Raw genomic sequence first — 21,247 nt, forward strand, 5'->3', positions numbered from 1 at the left:
AGATACAAAAAATTTCTATCCCCTTGTAAGAATTTTACCAACAATTTTATTTTTTATCAATACCCAATTTTCAGAAAAATGCAGAATCAATTGGACAGTTTAATATACTTTTGAATGAAAAGATAGACTTCAACAAAACGAACTCAACAATAGCATCTAAATGCCCGTTTTCGTAAACGATTACGGAATTAAAATAATAAATATGTGCGTGATAATTTTGCGAGAGAAAATGATTGGCCAAATGATCTAAAGTATCGAGCAATTTTTACTGGGAACAAGAGATTACAAAACCAGAAAAGTTCATCGAATCAAATCCCATCGAGAATCATTCCTCTCCTCCCTCCTATTTTATTCTTCCCCCCCCTCCAATACTCCCGAAACACTCTCGCCCTTTTCGGGACCTATTTTCACAAGGTCGACCATCCCTTCCCTCCCCCTCTGTAAGACCTCCTCATAACAGAACCTCTATTGAACGACAATGGAAAGTAGACGTTCAATTTTCCATGTTTTCCAAGGATTCCTCCCCTTTTTCCCCCACAAGGGGAACACGCCTTCAAAGATGTAGGTGTTTGGCCGGGGTTAAATCGAAGGAATATCGATTCGGGATGTGCGTAGGTGGGTGCTGACCTACCCCTACCCCCATCCTCGTCCTTCGGACGACCTTCTGGGGCGCGTCCTACCCCAACCCAGACATCCGTTCCGCCGACAAACAGCTTCTCTCGAACCCTCGCCAGCCCCTCGCAAACCTCACATCCCTCGGCGGAGTACGCCAACCCTCGTCAGCAACGTTTTATCGAGGCCACCCTCGCAAAAACTAATCCAGGGTCGACACTTCAACCGACGTTCTCACCACTCCCCTACTTCGCTCTCTCTTTCTCCCTTCCTCCCTCTGCCCGTGGACCAAGTGGAGGGGAAGCGCGAAAGAAATCGAAAGTGGTGGAAGGAGCTTCGCCCGGAGGATGACACTCGACGAGGAGAACGGGACGCCTCCTCCGGAATTCTATGGAAAACGTGTTACTGTTCGTAAAATAATTCGATTGCACATTTGTTTAAGAGGAATTGATTTTCATCGAATTATCTCGATCTTCTTTATTTTCTTATCGAATAAGTATCGTTGGAGGATGTAAACAGTACGTTTCGATAATCATTATTATCGTTATATCGAATCCATCTGTTAGGCGATGAAAAAAGGTAATTTACATGTTATTGCAGCAAGGACAGAAGAAAAGGACCCATTTCTTTTCAACGGGGCAAATATTCAATCGTTCAACCACTCCAACCTCTCGTTTACTTATCTCGATCGAGTTTCACACGGGAGGAGCGTGAATGTATTAATTATTAATTAGCAAGTGACCTGATAAAGTAGTTTCGGAAACGGAAGACGCGCCATGGATGGCAAATATTCGATAAATGGATGGATCGATCGTTCCTTCGAACCGCGAGTTCCTCGAAATGGTAGTAGGGCCGCATACTGCGAGTTAATCATCGCATGCAGTACGCTCCACTAATTAATGCTTGGACGAAATTAGCCTATATCCATCGTTCCCCCCCTTTTCCAACGAAACATTCTTATTCCTTACTCATTCCCAAATTGCAAATTTATCTTCGAAAGAAATCGTTATTCATCTACAACGATTCAAACTCGGAATTTTATTACAGGAAAATTGTATGCTGAAAATCATCTCGAAAATCGTCATCGCGAAATCGAGAGTCTCTCTCTCTCTCTCTCTTCGGTAACCGGATCCCGAGGTTACACAACGAGGTCTCACAATGCGGCCGCTCGTTTTCGGTGAACCAGTCGTCCCAACCCTCGAAAAACGAGATTACTCTCGGCTAATTGGTACCGAGTTCTGACGCAATTTCGAAGCGGCGTTGGAGGGCCGTGCAGGGGCGGATTGTCGAGGGTCAGGGTTCCGCCCCGTGGCGTCCTTTCTCTCTCTCTCTGGCACGCGCTTCTCTCCACCCGTGCCTTGGAAATTGAACGAGGCCCTTCTATCTCCCTCTTCACATATATATATATATATATATATATACGTTTGCAAAGTGGCTGCCCACTGGCCACGGATCGTGACGGATTTTACGACCGACCGGTGTAATTTCGCTGAAAGATTCACGAAGATGCTTCCTCTCTCACACTTACAACGGGTACGAAAGTTTCAATGCCGGACGCTTAGGGCTTAAGAGGGAAGAAATCGAGAGGATCCTCTTCCGAGAGGAGAGATGCGTCAATTTTAAAAGTATCTGTTTTGCTTGACATCTGAAATAAATTACAATTGCGTTAATATTAAATGCAACAATTTGATTAAAAATTATCGCTCGATACAATTTTATAACACGTATCATTGACCCATCTTTTCGATCTCTGTATTTCCATATCCTCTTTTTACTTTTTTCCATCCAGAAATTCATTCTACGATTTCAAAATTTACCTCGGATTCTCAGAATCAAATAGAATAAAAAAATAATAATCCTCCATTTCTCGTCGAGGTTAATCGAGCGACGTGTCAATCCCAAGACGGACGAAATTATTAAGAAGCACGGAACACGCGAAATTGTTCGTTCGATCGCGTGAACGTGAGTGAGAGGCGGAACACGGTCTCTCTCTCCTTATCGTGTTTTTTTTCTGGATTATTTGGACCGATATTTTTTCACAGCCCCCTCCTCGCTCCCTCCCCTTAAACGTCTCGCGTTCGTGGCTTCGCTTTCGACTGCCCCAAGCGTCGATAATGGCCGTGCGCTACCTATCTGAGGTCGAGGGTCAGCCCTCGTCGATGCACTTTACGTATTCGCGGAGATATGAACGTCGGCCATCGTTACACGACTCGAGACGACGAGGAAATTCTTCGTCTAATGACCTTGGAGGGATAGATCTTTTCCCCGATATTACGTGCAATCGCCTTATTGTACCACACACGTCCCGGAATCTAATTATTGAAGTCTAGAAAATATGATGTCGTTCGAAATTTTCCTTTCTTTTTGTTACTTATATCCCGTTTATTTGTCCGGATGGAGGGGGGGAGAAAGGTAGATCGATCGACTAGAAGAAAAAAAGAAGAAAAGTTTTACGTGTAAGGAATTATTTTATATACTCGCTCTCGAATTTGTTGCTTATTACCAATTAGTCCAAGGATAACGATCGTCGTGTTTGAATCGGAATAAAAATAAGCGATACGATATCCTTATCCATTCAATTAATTAGAATTTCTCTTGAATCTTCTTGGTTTCCAGTGGTTCTAGAATTCGAGGAAATTATCGTAATACGAATCTTGGATACGGACCAGAACAACAAATTATGAAAAACAGAAGGAATTAGAAATGCAACTATTGAAATTCCACGAGAAGAAGAAGAAGAGGAGGAGGAGGAGGAGGAAAAAAAGCGTATATCTAATGAATTTTGTCACAATCTCGTAAACAATCTCCGTAAACACGATCGACGTTCGAGTTATTTATATTCCATTACGCGTTTACCAGTTACGTAACGGGCGAGCTTAATTAAAATTCTGTTCGTCAATCACCGCGATCACCGTGTCGAATTCGAATGGTATCGATCAATAAGATTCAGAGATATTTCCGGGAAAATTGATAATTCGAGACGAGTGTTATACACTCGTTGCGTATAGGTTACGCGGCGAGCACTTTTGTCTGCTGCTAATCGGATGATTTCACCTCGTGAGACGAGTGGAAGGCGTTTCGTTTAATTATGGAATACAATCGAGAGGGTAAAAGAAAAGAAAAAACAACGAGTGATGTGGAATTTATCGTACGAGTTACATCGGACAGGAGCGAGATCTTTGAAGAAGATATAATCCGCAGATTAAAGGGGAATAAACGAATGGATCGCGATATCTATAATGACCCTTGTCCAATTTCGACGTCACGTGATCACGACTCGATTATACGCAGAGTGATTGCGGAAAAATATTTACACGTTCCATTTACTTTCCTTGTAAAACGATAAAATATGTAAATTGTAAAATTGTTATTGTATGTCGCGTATGTAATGCAAAATATGTTATACTCGGATATAATTATCTAATTATTACGTATTAGATATTAGACATAACGATGTACAAACACTTTTTGCAACTATTGTGGGTCATCTATGGTATAATTGTAGATCACCACGTCACAATTAGATTAGATATAACTCATTTGCAGTATAATTATACACAACATTTACAAATTACATAATAATTGTGCGTGGAATAAATTATTTCGTCGAGGAAAACTTTGAATTTGTTGAACCGAAATCCAAGATACAACCAGAGTGTAGTTTTCTTTGTTCGAGAGACGAAAGATCTACGAGGATCTACTTTTATCATCGATCCTTTGATTATTTAAAAGCAATAAAGAAAAATGGAATGATCTCCCTCGAATCGAAATGGAACACAACGGACGGTAACATTTTAACCTTTTTTTCGGATCTTCGATTCGACCTTGTTCTCGTCGTATCTAAAATCGTCATAGTTTACGTTGCGCGACGCGATACAAATTCATTTATCGCTGTCTCACGCGAGACTATGGGGCCACATCTCTAATCTTCCGCCTCGACGAGATACCAGGATCGTGTTTTCTCTGAATCAGTGTGACTCGACGACAATTCGCGCCCGGAAACGGCAATGTCGCCCATCGTTCTTAATTACGTTCGCGATAAACCGCGTGTTCCCGGCTCGCGCATGCGCGCTTCCATACCTGCGCACGCGCATGCAAATTCGCGGAAATCGGACGCGACTGTCCACAAGTACGGTGACCTATTTCACGATAATAAATCTGCTCGATGCGTTCTCCGACAAAAGCGAAATAAAATCGAAATATCGTGGAAAAAAGATTCAACCTCTTGGATCTTTACGAATCTTTAAGAATCTTCAGAGATTGTTTTTTCGAACATTCAACCCGTTCGAAATTACGTTCGAAATAATTTAAACGATTTACTATAAGTAAAAAGAAAACGTTATAAAAAAAAAGTTAGCGCTCGAAGTGCTGCAGGTAAAAAAAAAAAAAAAAAGGGAAAAATAGGCTACGAGAGAAAATCGCGATTGACGCTTTGGAAAATGCAGCGTGGCGATCCGGATCAACTTTTACGCACGAATTAGCGAACAAACGAGCGATACGTTGCGATCCTTTGCCGCGTAGAGGACGCGGCCCTGAAATTTAGGGGTTGTTTCCAGGCGATTTGCGAACTGCGTAGCGAAAACCAACAGGGAGAGGATCGGCCAGAGGGTGGTGTACCAGCAGACAGGGCGTGGTCGTCCTTGAACCTATCTATACATCCCTCCTCCGCACATCTCTCTCATCCTCCTCTCATCCGGGTACGACTCTCTCCCTCCCACTCTTTCCCTTCCTTTCGCCTCTTCCAACTTCCCCTCACTTTCTCTCCCACTTTCACTGCCTCGTCACGGTTCGCCCCTTGGCTCGGCCACCCTTTGTTTGCTCCGCATACGGAGGCGCAGAGAAACGAACAGTCACCTCTTCGTGTCCTTTTGGTTCACCTAGGTTCACCGAATTCTAGCTAGGGATAGGATCACCGATAGGAAAAATCGACTTCCTTCTCCTTCCTCGAAACGTTAAGGAGGAAAAAGCGTACGTGGAAATTATTAACGATAAATTCGAGGATAGAAATAATTTTTCTATACATACTTGTCCACCAGAATCCTTACTTCCAAAAATTTCCGTCCGATAATCATCTTACGCGCGACACAAAAAGAAAGAAGAAGATTCCTGTTTAACAAAAAAATCTGGATCTCGTTACGTTCGTGTAAAAACGGGAAAACGATGAAAGACTCTTCTGTTGCGGTGGCGAGCAAACAGGCGAAGCAAGTGCGTGTATCCACGGCGTCTCGACGGTGTAATTATCGGTTCGGTTCGGCGAACCGTCTTATTAAACGGAATACGCATATCGAGGCGTATTCCCCAGACTTGCCCATTAAACGCTAATAAATGATTTATCGAAGGACTGGCCCTGCCCCATCGCTTCCACTTTATTTTGTCGCCACCCCAATCGTTGTTAAGGTAGGTTAGGCAAGAAATCGTTCTCTCTCCTTCTCCTCCATTACCGCATCGATCCAACAATTTTCGAATTTTTCTCTCTTTATTAGCGGGAAAAAAAAGGAAAAAATCGTATTTCCTATGTACGTATGTTTCCCTTCACGCGAGAGGAGACGCGCGTTGAATTTTCCATGATACATTGTTTCCGTCCACGCTTCGTGCTTGTCGTGTCAAAACGGAGGCCCGATACGAGCCCAATTAATTGATCGATAGTGGTGCTTGTTCTCGAGAGATCGATCGGCGAGATCGTCGTTTAAGGCAGTTTTGGAATTTTTTTTTTCAACAGGGACAGGAAATTTTATGATTCTCCAATTCTTTTTATTTTTAATCTTAACAAGAATTTTGGAAATACATTGCCAAATATTCCTTTCAGTTTGAAAACGACAGAGAACGAATTACGTTCACCAATTTTCAACGGCAATTATTATAAAGATATATTTTACAATGAATAATACAATTGATTGGATCAATTTCTGATAATCAATACGTACTTGCTATATATTATATCCAAAGTTCGATTGCACGTAATTAGAAAAAAATAGAACAATTGAAAAACTGAAAATTCGAACGAAATAATTAACGAGCTAAGAGACACTGTCTTACATTAACATTATCATCGATGATTTTACAACATTTCATTTCCCTTACATTAAATTTCCAACTTTTCCCAGAGAGAATCGAAATGAAATGGAACCAAAAGAAAGAAAAATCCTTCTCCCCGTTGGACGGAAAAAAAAAAAAAAAAAAAGAAAGAAAAAAAGTTCCAGAAGGATTAGCAGAGAAAGAAAGAAAGGGCTTGGACAAAAAAGCTTGGAAATCGTTCTCACGAGCGAGCGCGATCGTTCAACCTCCCCGGTTGGGTCACTCGGCATCACGCGAGCCGTTCCTTTCGTGCCCTCGCCGAGGTATCGAATCGAGGAAAGAAGAGCGTGACCCCGCAGGTCGTCGTCGAGACCGAGAGAGAGAGAGAGAAGGAGAGAGGGGCCGCAAGGCGTGGAATTCGGGTGGAATTCTCGCGACGGAGGTAGAGGACCCTTCGTAGTCATGGCGACTGCCGGGTTTCACCCGCTGATCGATCCACCACGGTCAAGGTCATCCACGAAACCACAAACTCTCTCTCTCTTTCTCACGCACACATATACACGGACGTATATACAGACACATTCCAATTTACTGTCTCTTCCATTCCTTTGTGAGAGTGGTATCGTGACGAAGGACACACCCCTTCGAAGGTTTTCGCCGAGATTCGCCTCGACTACGTCTAATTGCGTAAACAAGCAACGTTTCGCTTTCGTCTGGCTCCTCTGCAAACAAACCCTGGCACAATCCTGCCAAGATTCTCTCTCTATTCGTCTCCTCCCGTTCGTTTATCGTTTCGTTTTCCCATGTCGTTCCGAGCGAGCCATTTGGTTGGAAATGAGGAACGAAAGGGGGGAGAGGAGCTTGATTTGCGAATAAGATTGATAAAGGTGATCTGTAACGGGTGGAAAATTTTAAATTAAAAAAAAATAAGAAGAAAGGGAAAGGTGTTAGGATTGAAATTTTCTTTTTCTTAAGTTTTCTTAATTTGTCCAAAGATACGGGGTTGTTCGTTACCTGTAGCTTTTATTGTGCAGAATCTTGGAAATGAGTTCCTCTCTTATTATTAGCCTTTATAGGAAAGATATATTTAGGATATGATTTTCTATGCACTTGGGTATGCTAAAAAAAATACTACTCCATCTTCCAATTTTATAAAATCGATACAATGGATAAAAGGACTCGATATTTTCTTTCTGAAATGAAGATAATTAAAATATTACGTTAGATACATACATACAGGATACACGTACAGCGATAGGATTAAGAAACAACATATTTTAATCTAACTCGTTAATATATACAAACGTTATAATAAATACATTGCAAACACAACGTATATTATTTTTAACATTTATATACTAATTAAAATCAGATCGAAATATATCGTGTCTTACTTTCACGGAATATTAGATATACTTTGAAAAAAAGAGAAACACTTCGTCGAACGGTGTGAATATGAAAATTAATTATATTTATTTTTATCTTAAATAAAAAAAAAACAGTTACGCAAAACAGTGCGCATACTTATAGACGGGAATGTACGAGCGTCTGGGCTGCTGATATTCATCATCGCGGGAGCCTACGTGGACCGTGAAACGGCGGAAGTCTGCGAAGGATCGCGGCGGACGCGTAGGTATGCTAAAAGCGGATTACGACGGGAGTCGGTAACACGCAGGATTTTCTTTTCATCGCCTCGCCATCGTTTCAATCGCGATATGAATTTATTACGAAAATAGGGAATATAAATGGCTGCATCCCACCAGGGATAAATTCTGTTGAGAACGACGCTAATAGCTTGCCATCTCTTATCCACGGTTATTCCATTAAACAAACAAGCGGATAATTTGACGTGCGGATTCGATACGCGTTTACCGAGATACCTTTTACCGACCGAGACCGACTACGTGATCCGTTCACGTTTTAGCCAATCGCGGTATAAAAGTGTAAAAGGGCGGGAGCCCACGGAGACCGAGCGTAAGTGCACGTATATCCATTATTTCGATCTTTTAATCAATTTGTACTCGAATTCGATTTCAATTCAAACGTACACTTAAACTATCGCATTTATTCGGAATATAAAATCTAATTTTTAGACCAACTTACACAACGAATTGTTATTCTTTGTGTAACGATCCGAAGGAAAAGAAAACTCTCCAACTCGGATATTAATTTTCATTAATACTACGATTCGATATGAACCCAACGTCCAACGATTTATGTCCAATTGGGGTTTATCGGGACGAATTTTAAACGGAACGGGGAACAGGATTCGTGTAGAGGAGAGGATCTCACCTAAGAGGGGAGGGACGGGTGCCGATACCCGCATCGCTTTCCTTTTGTTTTGACGGGGTAATTAAGAAAACTCTCCAACGGAACGGTTTCCTGCGCAGTGGCAGCAGGCTCGATAATCGGTATCGAAAAACGAGAGAACGAGTTCTTACACCGGTGGAGAAGGCTCAACGAACGGGGGAGGCCACTTTGAGAAAAACATTTCGCGCGTTCCTGCGATCCTGCGATATACCACTTCCGTTCGATAATCGCCTCCGTCCCTCGAGCAACGGTTGCGCTGGTGGCTGAAAACGGACTTGACTCGATAAACGCTGGAATTCACCGCGAGGAAGCGATCGAGTGACGAAAGGGCCGCGAAATTACGGGCAATCTTCGCCGATAACGCTCTATTGGAATATCCCACGTACGATTTAATCCCTCACTTTCCTAAAAAGGAAAAAAATAATAAACTACATAAAAAAGAACAAATATTTCAAACACCAAATCCAATAGGTGCACGAAGAACGAGATACAACAAAACGGAGGATCCCAAAAATACCGTGGAAGGAAGGAAGGAAGGAAGGAAACAACGCGTCTGGCCGACGTCTCAACCTCTCTCGGCCTGACCTTTGACCCCGTGTCGTCGAAAGGACGCGAGCCTCGTCGCCCCCGCGACGCTAGACGTCGTCGTCGATTCCGTATCGTCCTAATAATCGTCTGGAGGAGGCCCCGGTGGGGTGTGGGAGGGGAGTGTCGCGGGGGTTGCTGGCTCCGGTGGAGGCCACGGCCGTGACCTTGGCGCGGCCTGGCAGCCGCCGGTTTATCGAACGTCAAGACTTTCACTTGTTCCCCCTCCCACCCCTTTGTCTCCGTCTTCCCCCTCGCCTCTCTCCCCTCTGTGGTGTGGCGGCGTCGCCGCTTTCCCCACCCTCGCCACCCATTCACGCAACTTTCTCCCCATCGAGCGACGGGGCACGACCACCCCGACGACACCACGCGACCCATCCTCCCTCCCCCGCGAGTCTAGACGGTTTCCTCGCGATCATTTCCTTCTCCACTCCGTTCCGCCTGTGTTAACGAAAGGGCGAAAGGATGGAATTTTTCTTCGAGGTTTGGCGAGGGGGTGGCTGATCCCCGTTCGAGGAATTATTATCTTCTCTCCTTTCCCTTCCCTTTTCTCCGCGCTTTTCTTCCTCTCTCTGTGGGAATAAGTATTCATGGAGGAGGGAAGGGGGAGGTTGTCGTTACGAGATGTGTGGGAAAGAAGGTCACGGAATTTTTTTTTCCTTTTTTCTTTTTCTTTTTTAGTTTTAGTCGCGTAGGCGGGATCCCTGGAAGAAAATTTCCCCCTCTTTCCTCTGTATGGAAGGAAGGAAAGAAGTATGCGAATTGTTTTGTCACTCGACGCGGGAAACGGAATGGTTTTCTTACAGGTGAAATTGTAAGAAAACTTTTTCTCGTATGTAATTAATATATGGTGGTGATATTTGATATTTCTTTTTTCTTTCTTTCCTTTTTCCCTTGGTTCCATACTTTTACGATTACGAGTTGGTAAAAATAAAACGATAAGATATATATTATATGTATAATATATATATATGGTTATTATATAGTTTTATTACGATAACACTTTTGCGATAAGCATTTTTTAAAATTGCATCATGTTTCCTAGTTTCGTAATTTTTTAACGGAGACATAAGCTGAGATTTAACATTTTCTTTTTCCTTTTTTTCCCTTTTAGATAACATCTTGCCAATGAGTTGATCTTTGCCACGAATTTATGAATCATTAAGGATATTAAAATGTAAAACAAAATATTAAACAAAAAGTTAGGAAATTTACACCATTATCTATTAATCGTGTAATAATACGAAACACACGTTGTTACAACACGTTGCATTGCACGTAGAATGCGTTTACATTGTAAGAATATTGCGTAATGTGCATCTCGTCACATCATCTAATAATTTAATGAATAATCACGCTGATAATAATAATTTGCGAATCCGAATTCGATTCCAATTTGAAAAAGTTCGAATTCCGGTTTAACACCCCAGCACTATCAAGCTTGTCAAAATGACGGATATCGAAAAATTTTTTTTTGAAAAACACGAAAAAGCTCTTCGAAATAAAATATCGTAAGCTATAAGCTTTAATTACACCCGATCGTATTCTAAGAATTCTTCCGTATATCTCGCGCCAATTCAACCAATGAATCGCACTACACGAATTCCTGAGTGTTAACACAAACTTTTTTAAACTACACGACCATTCAGATCCTTCCTTCCCCTCAAAAAAATAAATTTCCACGCATTGTAACAACTAAAATTTTTCCCTTACCAAAGTAGTATTTTAAGAATCGCCGAGTGGAGTCCCCCTCCTGCCCAGTTCGAATTTCAAATTTCTGCCAACGAAGACGATTGGCCGGGGGTAGATCGATCGAAAAAGGCGAGGGCCGAGGAAGGTTGAAAAGAAGAGTCCAGACTGCGTAAACGTTATTTTCATGGCGGGCTTTACTTTCGCGAGGAGGGCACGAAGGGTGGAAAGGAGAGGAAAAACCGTCTAGACTTCTTCTCGTTCTCGCTCAAGGGAGAATGTTATCGGAGAAACCGGTTTCACGCACGCGTTCCCCGCGCTCGGGCTTCAATCGAGGGAAAAATTTCCCCGTAATCGTCGTCCACAAATCGTAACGGGCCTGTCTCGTTCTCCTCGATCGATATTTCGAGATGATCAGACCATTATCTCTCTTCTTTTTCGTTTCTAATTTTCTTTCGATGACGAATCTCGATGAAGTGAATACGAATCGCGAGCATTTGGAAAGTCTTTTTCGAAATTTCGTATAAAGCAGAAGAAGAAGAATTAAAAAAGGGGGGAAAATGTAGAAAGAAATGGAATATCGATGAACGAAAAATTCGAAAAGTAGAGACAATAGCACCTCTTTAGATTCAAAGAGGGGAGGAAGAGAGGAAGAAGCCGCCCCCGACACATCGATATCACGATTCGAATCGAAACTGGGCTAATCGGGGTCGTCTGTTCTCCTCGAGAGACGAGTGAGGAAAGCGCCCTTCTGGTGATCCATTATTGTATATATATCCCCACCATATCCCTTTTGAATTCGAAGATTAAAATTTATCTACAAATTCTTTTTGATCGTTTTTCATTCAGATCGTTTAATTAAAAAGAACTCGAATGTTTTTTACGCTCAATCTTAATTTAAATAGCGATTAAACAGCATCGTAATTTAATTTGGTTAAATAATTAAACGTATATGAATATGTATATTTTTTTTTCCTGGCGAGGAAGATCCCGAATTTTAATATTTACATCTTTCTCATAATATTCCAAAACAACGCGTTTCTTCACTTTTTTTGATCTATCGAAAATCTTTTCTCCTCAAAAAAAATTCTTATTTAGCAGATACATTTCCTTTTTATGATAAATTATATCTGAATAATAAAAAAGGAATAAGTCTTAAATTTGATTTTAAATAATCTTCCTTCCTTTCTCTCTTTCTTCCTTTCTTTCTTCTTTTTTTTTTTTTTTTTTGATCAACGAATTCTCCCACATTTTTTCAGTTCGAGAACTGGAGGATAATCTCGGCGCATGATTGGTTTTCGCTCCCGGCTTCGGATAATCTCGATTTTGACAGGCTTATGGCGTTCCACGGTAATCTACCCGTGAACGAACAAAATACGATAACAGAGGTATTTTTCGATCGATGAAGGTCGTTTGCCTCGACGATTGATCCCGCTCCGCGGCGTAAAGCCGCGTTTACATTAAGCTAAAGCTTTTGCTCGGTCAACCAAGTCGTTCGAGACATTCGTTTTTCGAAACTTTACAATATTATATTATATTTCAAGGGAGAAAAAAGTTCCTAAAATTCCATCGATCACGACGTTACTAATCTTTCTCCATCTTCGATTTATTGAAAATATTTAAACCTGTATAATAACGTATTTAACAACGGATTGGAATTGAAACTCGTTGAAATTCGAACAAAATCGACAAATTGATACGCCAAGCGGATCGAAGAAGAAGAAGAAGAAACGAGGCGAGGCGACTAAGAATTATCCTAGATACAATTTCTCCATCTTCCTTCATCCAGCTTGGAAACGTTTCTCCAAAAAAAATACGAGTTATTAGATTCCCATTCGACCTCTCCACCGAGAGGATTGAAGACACTCGTTGAAATTCGACCAACGATCGACAAATTGATACGCTATCGGAGAAGAAGAAGAAGAAGAAGACGAAGAAGAAGCAGCGCGGGGCAAGCGAGAATTCTAAGCAGCAACCCCTCCGGGACCCATCTTCCTCGAAACGTGATGCGGCTCATCCCGAATACGTACCCTCGAAAATCTATTTAGGTTTGAGTAATCGATTATGACGCATCGCTAGAAGTCAACAGGGGCTGAAAACGGGGCCTCCTCTCGTGGAAATGGAACGCCAAAAATGTCTAACGCTCGAACGAGAGAAAAATCACTCGTCTTCCTCTGTGAGAAATGATTGGGATAAAGAAGTTGAAGCTGTTTGGAAGCAGAAGCAGATACGATCGTTCGAAATGTTAATTCTATCGTTTGGAAAGAAGGGAATTCAGAGAGAAGGGAAGCAAACATTTTTCCTCTCCGGAAAATTGGCTGATACGTCGAGTTGGAAAGTATATAAGGACGCAGTGGGCACGTAAGGCATACCGAATGTCGGGGCTTGGAATCGATAAGGTCGCTCCAGACGACCTTCGAGGACCAGCCCACCTCTCACGGGGTGTATAACCCCCGAAATCCAGCCGTGATAAAGTACAAAAGGCTCAAGGTCTTCCTTTCTCTCTTCAGACACGATTTTCCACAATTTGTTTAACCCCTTTCACGAATATCTCTTCTATCGAAAATTGTAAATACATAACACGTATCTGCGTACAGAAATTATTATTACAGCGATACGATTATTAATGTTTTTAATTGTATCGAAGAAGAAATATCGATATGTAGATTTTCTATGACCTGTTCTTTTCTTTTTTTTTAAATCACGAGTACAAAGCTATTTTAAAACTGGATGGTAGCTCGAGACATGGTAACTTGATTCTACGAAGAATATATTCGAGCAGTCTTCTTAATACGAGGTTCGAATCGATCAACTTGATGATAATTTCTGTTATTAATTTGTATAAACTCGAATATTGAAGTGTTTCACAACGAGACGATTGATAAAATAACGTATTCATTCGAAGGCTTCAAATCTGACGGACTAACAAACACGAGAACCGATCAAGAAATTATCTATTTCCACATTGATTCAAATTTTCCCCTCGGCTCGAATATCGTTGACAAGTTTGAAAAACACCAAGGATTATTCCATTTATCAATCGTTTCCAAAGCCAAGTTGGAAATATCGAATAGAAAGTGGCCGATTATCCACGCACCTTGGACCATCATGGAAGCGAAAGTGCAGCATCCTGCGTCGTTTCTTTCGCCCCCGAAAGAAAGTGGGTCACGAATTTTTTCTACGCCATTACCTCTCTCTCTCTCCCCTCCCCCTCGAGCCACCCCTACACGCTATCCTGCCCTACCTCACAACGCAACCCTCCACGATTGCCCTCTTACGTCTGCGTGCCGTCCAATCGATCTCCTGCCTCTCTCGTTAACCGCTCTCTTAGCCGAGACACGAAGAATTATTCGAATAAATTCACGATTCGGGGAAGAAGAAGGTCTTATCGACACAATCCCTTCGAAAATTCCATGATTTCCTCGATAATCATTCCCCTGTTCAGCAACGTTCAACGAGTGTATTTAAAGAGAAGAGCGGAACCTTTCTCGAGATAACAAAATGGAAGACAATAATCGAAAGACGGGTTAATTGTTGACGTGTTCATCGAATAGAAAGATTCACGCGTTTTTGTAAAATCTTACATTTGCATATTATATTTTGAAATAAACGGAATAAAAATTTTTGAAACTCGGGAGAAGCAGAAGTTGAATTCATTCAACAAGTAAAACCCCCGTCGACGCGCTAAACGACGCTTAATTCAGCTCGAGGCGCGAAGTGGAACAGCTGTAACCTTAACCTTATTCTCAGAATTTAATCTGTACGCAAATGTCGTTCGGAACTTCGCACGATGGCAATTTAGTTAAATGTAGAATCACGAGAAAAATGAACCGTGATGAACATACCAATGATCCTCTCGTTGGATTATAACGTTCCTCAGATCTGACACGATTTTGCAGAATCTAAATTTGTAATAAACTTATAAACGAATCTGTTTTTATTTCAAATTTTAATAAAACCTTCGTTGCGTCAACTCTTAATAATTAGAAGAGGAGGATATATTTTATCGATAACTAGCGCGAATTTAAAAAAGATCTTTTCGATCGATGCTAATTTTAAAATTAAAATTCGACCGTGTCTTCGATTACTCGTACGTACAGTTGGACGATTGTTTATCCTGGAAAAAAGAGAAACACCCTCCCTCGATCAAAACCACCGTTGAAAAAGAGGATTGAATTTCGCCTGTGGGGCGAAACGATCGCGTGCAGAGGAGTTTTTCCCCGGAGGATTTGAAAACCGTCTAGAATCTAGTTGTGAATTATTGACGAGAGGGGGAGGTGTCCTCAACTTTCGTTATTAGCAGCGAATAATTCGTCATCCAGTCGTCCACGACTGGAAACTTTTCCTGCCCCTTCGTTTCCCTTCGTTTTATATCGTACTCTCCTCTTTTTTTCCCTTCCCCTTTTCTTCTTTCCTTTTTTTCCTCTCCTACTCGTCCCATCCACCATCGGTACGTCGAGCAATTTCGCCAAAGTTGCGGAGCCAAGTGGTGAAAACTGTACGAGACTGTACGACAACTGTGGGCGGAGCAAGGGGTGAGAAAGCAGTTGTTCAAAGTCTCTCGAAATCGAATTAGCATGTCTGAGCGAGTTTCGATCGATTATTACATTAAGAGAGCCCTCTTTAAGAAAGAGAGAGACCGTCCCTCGTTGACATTTCCTTTATCTTCGTCCCTTTCCTCCCCTCCAGAACACCGTTCGAAAAACTGTTCTCCTCTTCGGTTTGTTTCAATCTTCTGCAATCTCTGTGCGAGCGTTTTCTGTACTCGAATATATACACATATGCGCGCAATATATAATATTTACATCTCTGTCTTATTATAAAACGAAAATATCGCGTTGACGGGGAATCCTTTCAAACGAATCACACATTTTCCCAATTATTTTTCTTAAATGTCTTTTCGACTCGCGATAAATAAATTAAAGAAAAAAGGATTCGGGATTACAACTGGTTACAACTCGCGAGAGATCGAAAAATTAGCCATACCGATGATTTAGAATTCTGTATTCGTGCGCGCAACGAGTTTTCCACTCGTGGAAAACGAGAACGGCGAGGAAAGGAAGGAGGCGCGTGAACGAGAAATAAAGGACGCGAGATGCAAGTCCCCATCCCCGAGGAGAAGTGTGCGTACACGGCACCCAAGTTCGCAACGGTTCGAGATACGTTTCGCAATACGTGGAATGCGTAGAATGAAGTAACGCGAATGCCTTTGGTCGAGTTTGCGAAACAAACTTGTTATCGTTTCGATTCCGTTTCCTCCTTTCGCTTTCCCGCCGAGAGACAATGCGCCTTTTTCGATCCCCTATCATCCAATTATATAAATATAAAATCTGGAAATTGAGGGAGATCGAAGTTCGAAGAATAATTATGTCCGTCTTTGGATCGCGACTCGAGATTGCAATTGAGCTTGAAAAATTAAGCGAAGAGAGATTAATTGGAACCAATTTTTAGATTTTGAGATTATTTCTAAGGCGAACGAATGAATCTAGCATTAAATCGGAGAGAACTAGATAAGAAGGGTATTTTTCACTCCAGCAAGAAGAAGAAGAAACAACGAAATAATTCACGCCTGAAAGAGCGAACCCTGTCGCGCGCCACGATTCATTCTCCCATTAGCAAATGCTTCCAACCAGCGAGTCAAACTCATCTCTCTGCCAATCTCGAGCAAAAACAAAACGACGAGCTTGCTCACCGGAAACCGATATCATCCACCTACGAGAAGGGTTAATCTTTTAAGCAACCGCTCCGCAATTCACGTGCCACCGACTCCTTCAACCCCCTCTTCCCCCTTTTCCGGGCTAATTATCGGGAAGCCGATTAACTGGGTCGTGGCAGCGTGCCGTCTAACGCTGTTCTCGAAAAATAAAATCACCAGGGGCAGCGTGGACACCACCACCAGACGACCAAAGACGGAACCGAATGGCCCGGAATTCGGGATCGACCCGGTCACCTCGATTCTTAATACCCCTATCGAACCGACAACCCCCTCCTCCTCTGCTTCCTTCCTTCTCTCTCTCTCTCTCTGGCGACAAAAAGGGAGGGAATCTGGGTCGAGCCTGGGTGTCGTCGCAACTCTTCTCTTCCTGGATTTTTCCCTTTCTCCGATGGATGACCGATCAGATTTTTCGTATACGTCTAACGTGTATGTATTCATAAAAGGATGACTCGAAACACGGTGAGGGAAGTTTGCACTCGAACAATTGGAATTGGGTGTACGATTAATCCTTGTCATTAATAAGAAACGATTCTAGTTATGGATAATGTAACTAACTTTTTAATACATATTCGATATCCTCAACGGTAATAACCATTTATCGCTCTTTATTTTGTGTACACGAAAGTATACATGTATAGATTGTCGTTCAAAAACTATCGGATTGAGGATTCAATAATTCAACTTTAAAAACGGGCCTAATACGTGCGTTGTAGATATCTATGATAAAAGTGGAAAAAAAAGAAAGGAAACCAAAAGAACAAAATTTGATTTTGTCGAAAAAACGAACGTGCGTGTAAATTATATAATCGAGCCAGTGATCGTAGTAAATATAAACACGTTCGACGATAATTTGTCGACGATAAATAAAAAAAAATGGAAGAAAGAAACGAAACGAAACGGCGTCTCGAAATTTCTCGAGATGAGAACGCCTCCGAAAAAGATTCGCCCGTCCGATGTCATCGCGGGAGGTCATCGCCATCTCCGTATCCCGATAAAACTTTGCATGCAGAAAATATCACGGCTCGTCTGGTTGCGCGGCGCATGCGCGGCCACCGCCGATGCTCCACCAATTACGTAACGTTTAAATGTTTCATTACCAGATCCCTCGAAAAGGAACTATCCTAGTAACGCCGCTAATGGATATCGTCAGTTACGTCACGCGGCCTAATCGGAACAGGCCCTTGTACTCCGCTCGAAAGATATCTTGGAACATGATACACCGCTCTAGAAGCAGTACTTTTGGGAAAATTTGGGAAATTATCGAAGAGTAAGAAAGAGTAAAAGATTCGAACGGATGTTTTCAACGATATCTTGGATAATTAATTACGAAAAGAAAAAAAGAAACGTCGAGTTGGTTAAAAAATAATTTCGAAACTTTGAGCATTGGATTTCGATATTTCCATCCGAGGTGAATTATTTTCAATTAAACCGGAGATCTAACCGTCACCAAAATATTTATCATCGGGTAAGAATAAAATCCTCCATCACGAGGCGCTTTCAAACGATCTGCGCCATATACTTCCACTTTTATATTGTTGCAAAAATAACGCGAAAATATGTACATCTTCTCTTCGTCGAATAAAAGTCTCGTCTTTTCAACGAGATGTACGCCCATTCGATAGACTGTTGACCGACCCGTCTAACGATTCTACGAAAGGGTTAAATTACGACGTAATTCAAAATCAAAACGTATCGAAACGTTGCGCCACTCGCGCGAGTTGCGTTATCAGATTTCTTAGCGGAGCAACGATCCCGTGGCGACAGTTGGCCAAACCGCGACGCGGTGGAAACGAGAACGAGGGTAACGAACACGTACGTTCTCCGCGTATACGCGAGCCAACAACGTATTAAAACGCCGACCGACTCTCAAACAAATCCAGGATAACGATCTTTATTACAACCAACTTCTAAATAAACATTCTCTCTTTTCTCCTCCATCCATATCATCCATCTTCCAATATCATCGACAGATGATACCCTCTTGCGAATTTTCAAAAATCGACCAAAACCAAACGAAAATACGATCATTCGAAAGATATCGTTCGAAGCGAAGCCCCTTCGTTGCAACGAAGAAGAAGAAGAAAAAGAAAAAGAAGAAGGTCTGTCCGATCAAATCACCGCGCGGTTTATAATAAATCGAAAGGATATTAATAGCCAGCGAGGCGATTGCGATCGAGCGATTTAACGCCGGCACTCGTACGCGAAATAGTCGATAAACCTCGATAAATAGATTGCGCTTTCCGCTATCGGCATGCAACGCCTGACACGCACTGTGTCAAGGCCCCGCTAGGCGTGCGCGGCCGATGCTAATAGACTCTCATAGAGCGAGCGAGCGAGGAGAGAGGGACAGAGAGAGGAACGATAGAGGGACCCCGGGGCTCTCTCTATCCGTTTACTACCGTTTCACTCTCCGGCCCGCGTCTAGCAGCCGGCCAGGGCTGTACTAATGACTCATGGCTGACTTATTGGCCTATCGGCCACTGGCTAATTGGGGATTCCTACGATTTCGATTCGATAATCGTCGATAATTGACGCGTGTCGATGATGCGTATCGATTTTCCAGTTGAGCAGAGGGAAACGGAAACGTTTCGAATTTTAAAAAAACGTGTTATTATCGAGCGAAAGAATTATTAACGTGAAATTTTCATCCATTTCCTCTTCGTTAAATGAATCCTACGTGTCGTTCGAACCGATAATTGTAATTATTGCAATCATACGAACGAGAACACTAACATAACGTAATTCGAAACACGAGACTAAAATACGATTATCTAAACGTGAACTCTGTCTTTCTTTGAATCGTGGCGAGGGAATCAGCGGAGTCTCCTATTATGAGAAACGACCTACTTATAAGAACTGCTCGCCACTCGACTAAGGAGATTCGCGTAAACGAACGAAATCGAGATTTTAACAGCATTATTAATTCCCCGGATGGAATTCTCTTGGGATTCAAATAGAAAGAAGAAACAAAAAAAAAAAATATACGATTCTTATAAAACGTTGCTAATAAAACACGCCGACACAAAATCCATAGAATTCTTCAACGCGTAAATCGGCACGATCGTGCCTCGAAGAAGGAAAGATTCGTTTCGAGGACATCGTAAAAAAAGAAAAAAGAAAGAAAAAAAACGCGCAATTCGCCGTGTTTGGCGAGAAGCATCGTCGGCTGAAGCACAGCTCATGAAAACTGCAACGATTTCCCTCCGCGCGTGTCGAATGCGTGTGACGAAACCGCATTCGCACAACACTCGAGTGTTTCCGCTCGCAAACCTTCCAAAAACCGCAAAACCGCGTTCATTTAAATTTAAAAACAAAAAAAAACCATCCAAATCCTTCCCCTCTCTTCCTCGAATTCCCGCGATAATAAAAAGAAAGATACACAGGTTTCGAGATTCACGGGTATTAACGAAAGCGCGGGAAAAGGAAAATCGAGAAAAAAATAGGAGGAACGGAAGGAGGAGAGAAACAAGCGCTTCCGCATCTATGGTTCACGGTATAGAATGGAAGAGTTGGTGGAAAAACCGAGTCGAGATACGATCCGACGACGACGTGTAGGAAGAACTTTGTAAATTGGGTCGCCGCGGAGCACACGCGTCACTGATTACACACAGCGACTGTTCGTTCGGCTGGTTGTGTGTGCCGTCCGTCCCTTTCCCTCTCTGTCTGCCGCGTATCTCGCCGCGTCGCGCCGTCTCCCTTCCACCGACGCTCGTCCTTTTCGCGCTCCACCGATCTCTCTCTCTCTCTCTCTCTCCCTCTCTCCGCGGTACGTATCTTCGACTCACGCTCGCGAGAACTCGCCTAGACCCAGATGCAGGGCCGTGACCACTCGTGAAACCGGCACGCAAATACTCGCGCCAATCTTGATACGGTTTTATTCGATCGATGTTTTCGTGTTGGAATCGGCCACCTACGAAATTCACCGTCCACGCGGGAACGAAATAATAGAAGTAAGGCGAGAGGAGGTGTGCTCGAGCGGATGGATGGCGAGCGACTGTTTCCTCGACCGATAATTTTCCTTGTACGGTTTCTGTTTATATACACCGGGGTTATATATCGTCGCTTTCGAATGTAAACTTACGAGTACAAATTTGTATACATACGGATATACGTGTACGTATTATTATTGTATTATCGTATATATATATATATATATATACGAGGAGTTATATGGAAAATACGGATTAAGAGATGGGCAAAAATTTTTTTAATGGATCGAAGTTAAAAAATGAAGTTACTTTTTTCTTTATACGAAAAGATGAATTGTTATAATTACGAATAAATGTTATTCGATAAAAAAAAAAAATTTATGTAATATTT

General features: G+C 42.2%; 1 protein-coding gene across 3 annotated transcripts in view; it reads right to left on the reverse strand.

The window, feature by feature from the left end:
- LOC107997067 (ecdysone-induced protein 74EF) overlaps positions 1-21,247 on the reverse strand; it is a 153,411-nt gene that overhangs the window by 70,375 nt on the left and 61,789 nt on the right. The gene's annotated exons all lie outside the window — the stretch shown is intronic.

This window comes from Apis cerana, linkage group LG3 (assembly GCF_029169275.1).
Source record: "Apis cerana isolate GH-2021 linkage group LG3, AcerK_1.0, whole genome shotgun sequence".
Taxonomy (NCBI): domain Eukaryota; kingdom Metazoa; phylum Arthropoda; class Insecta; order Hymenoptera; family Apidae; genus Apis; species Apis cerana.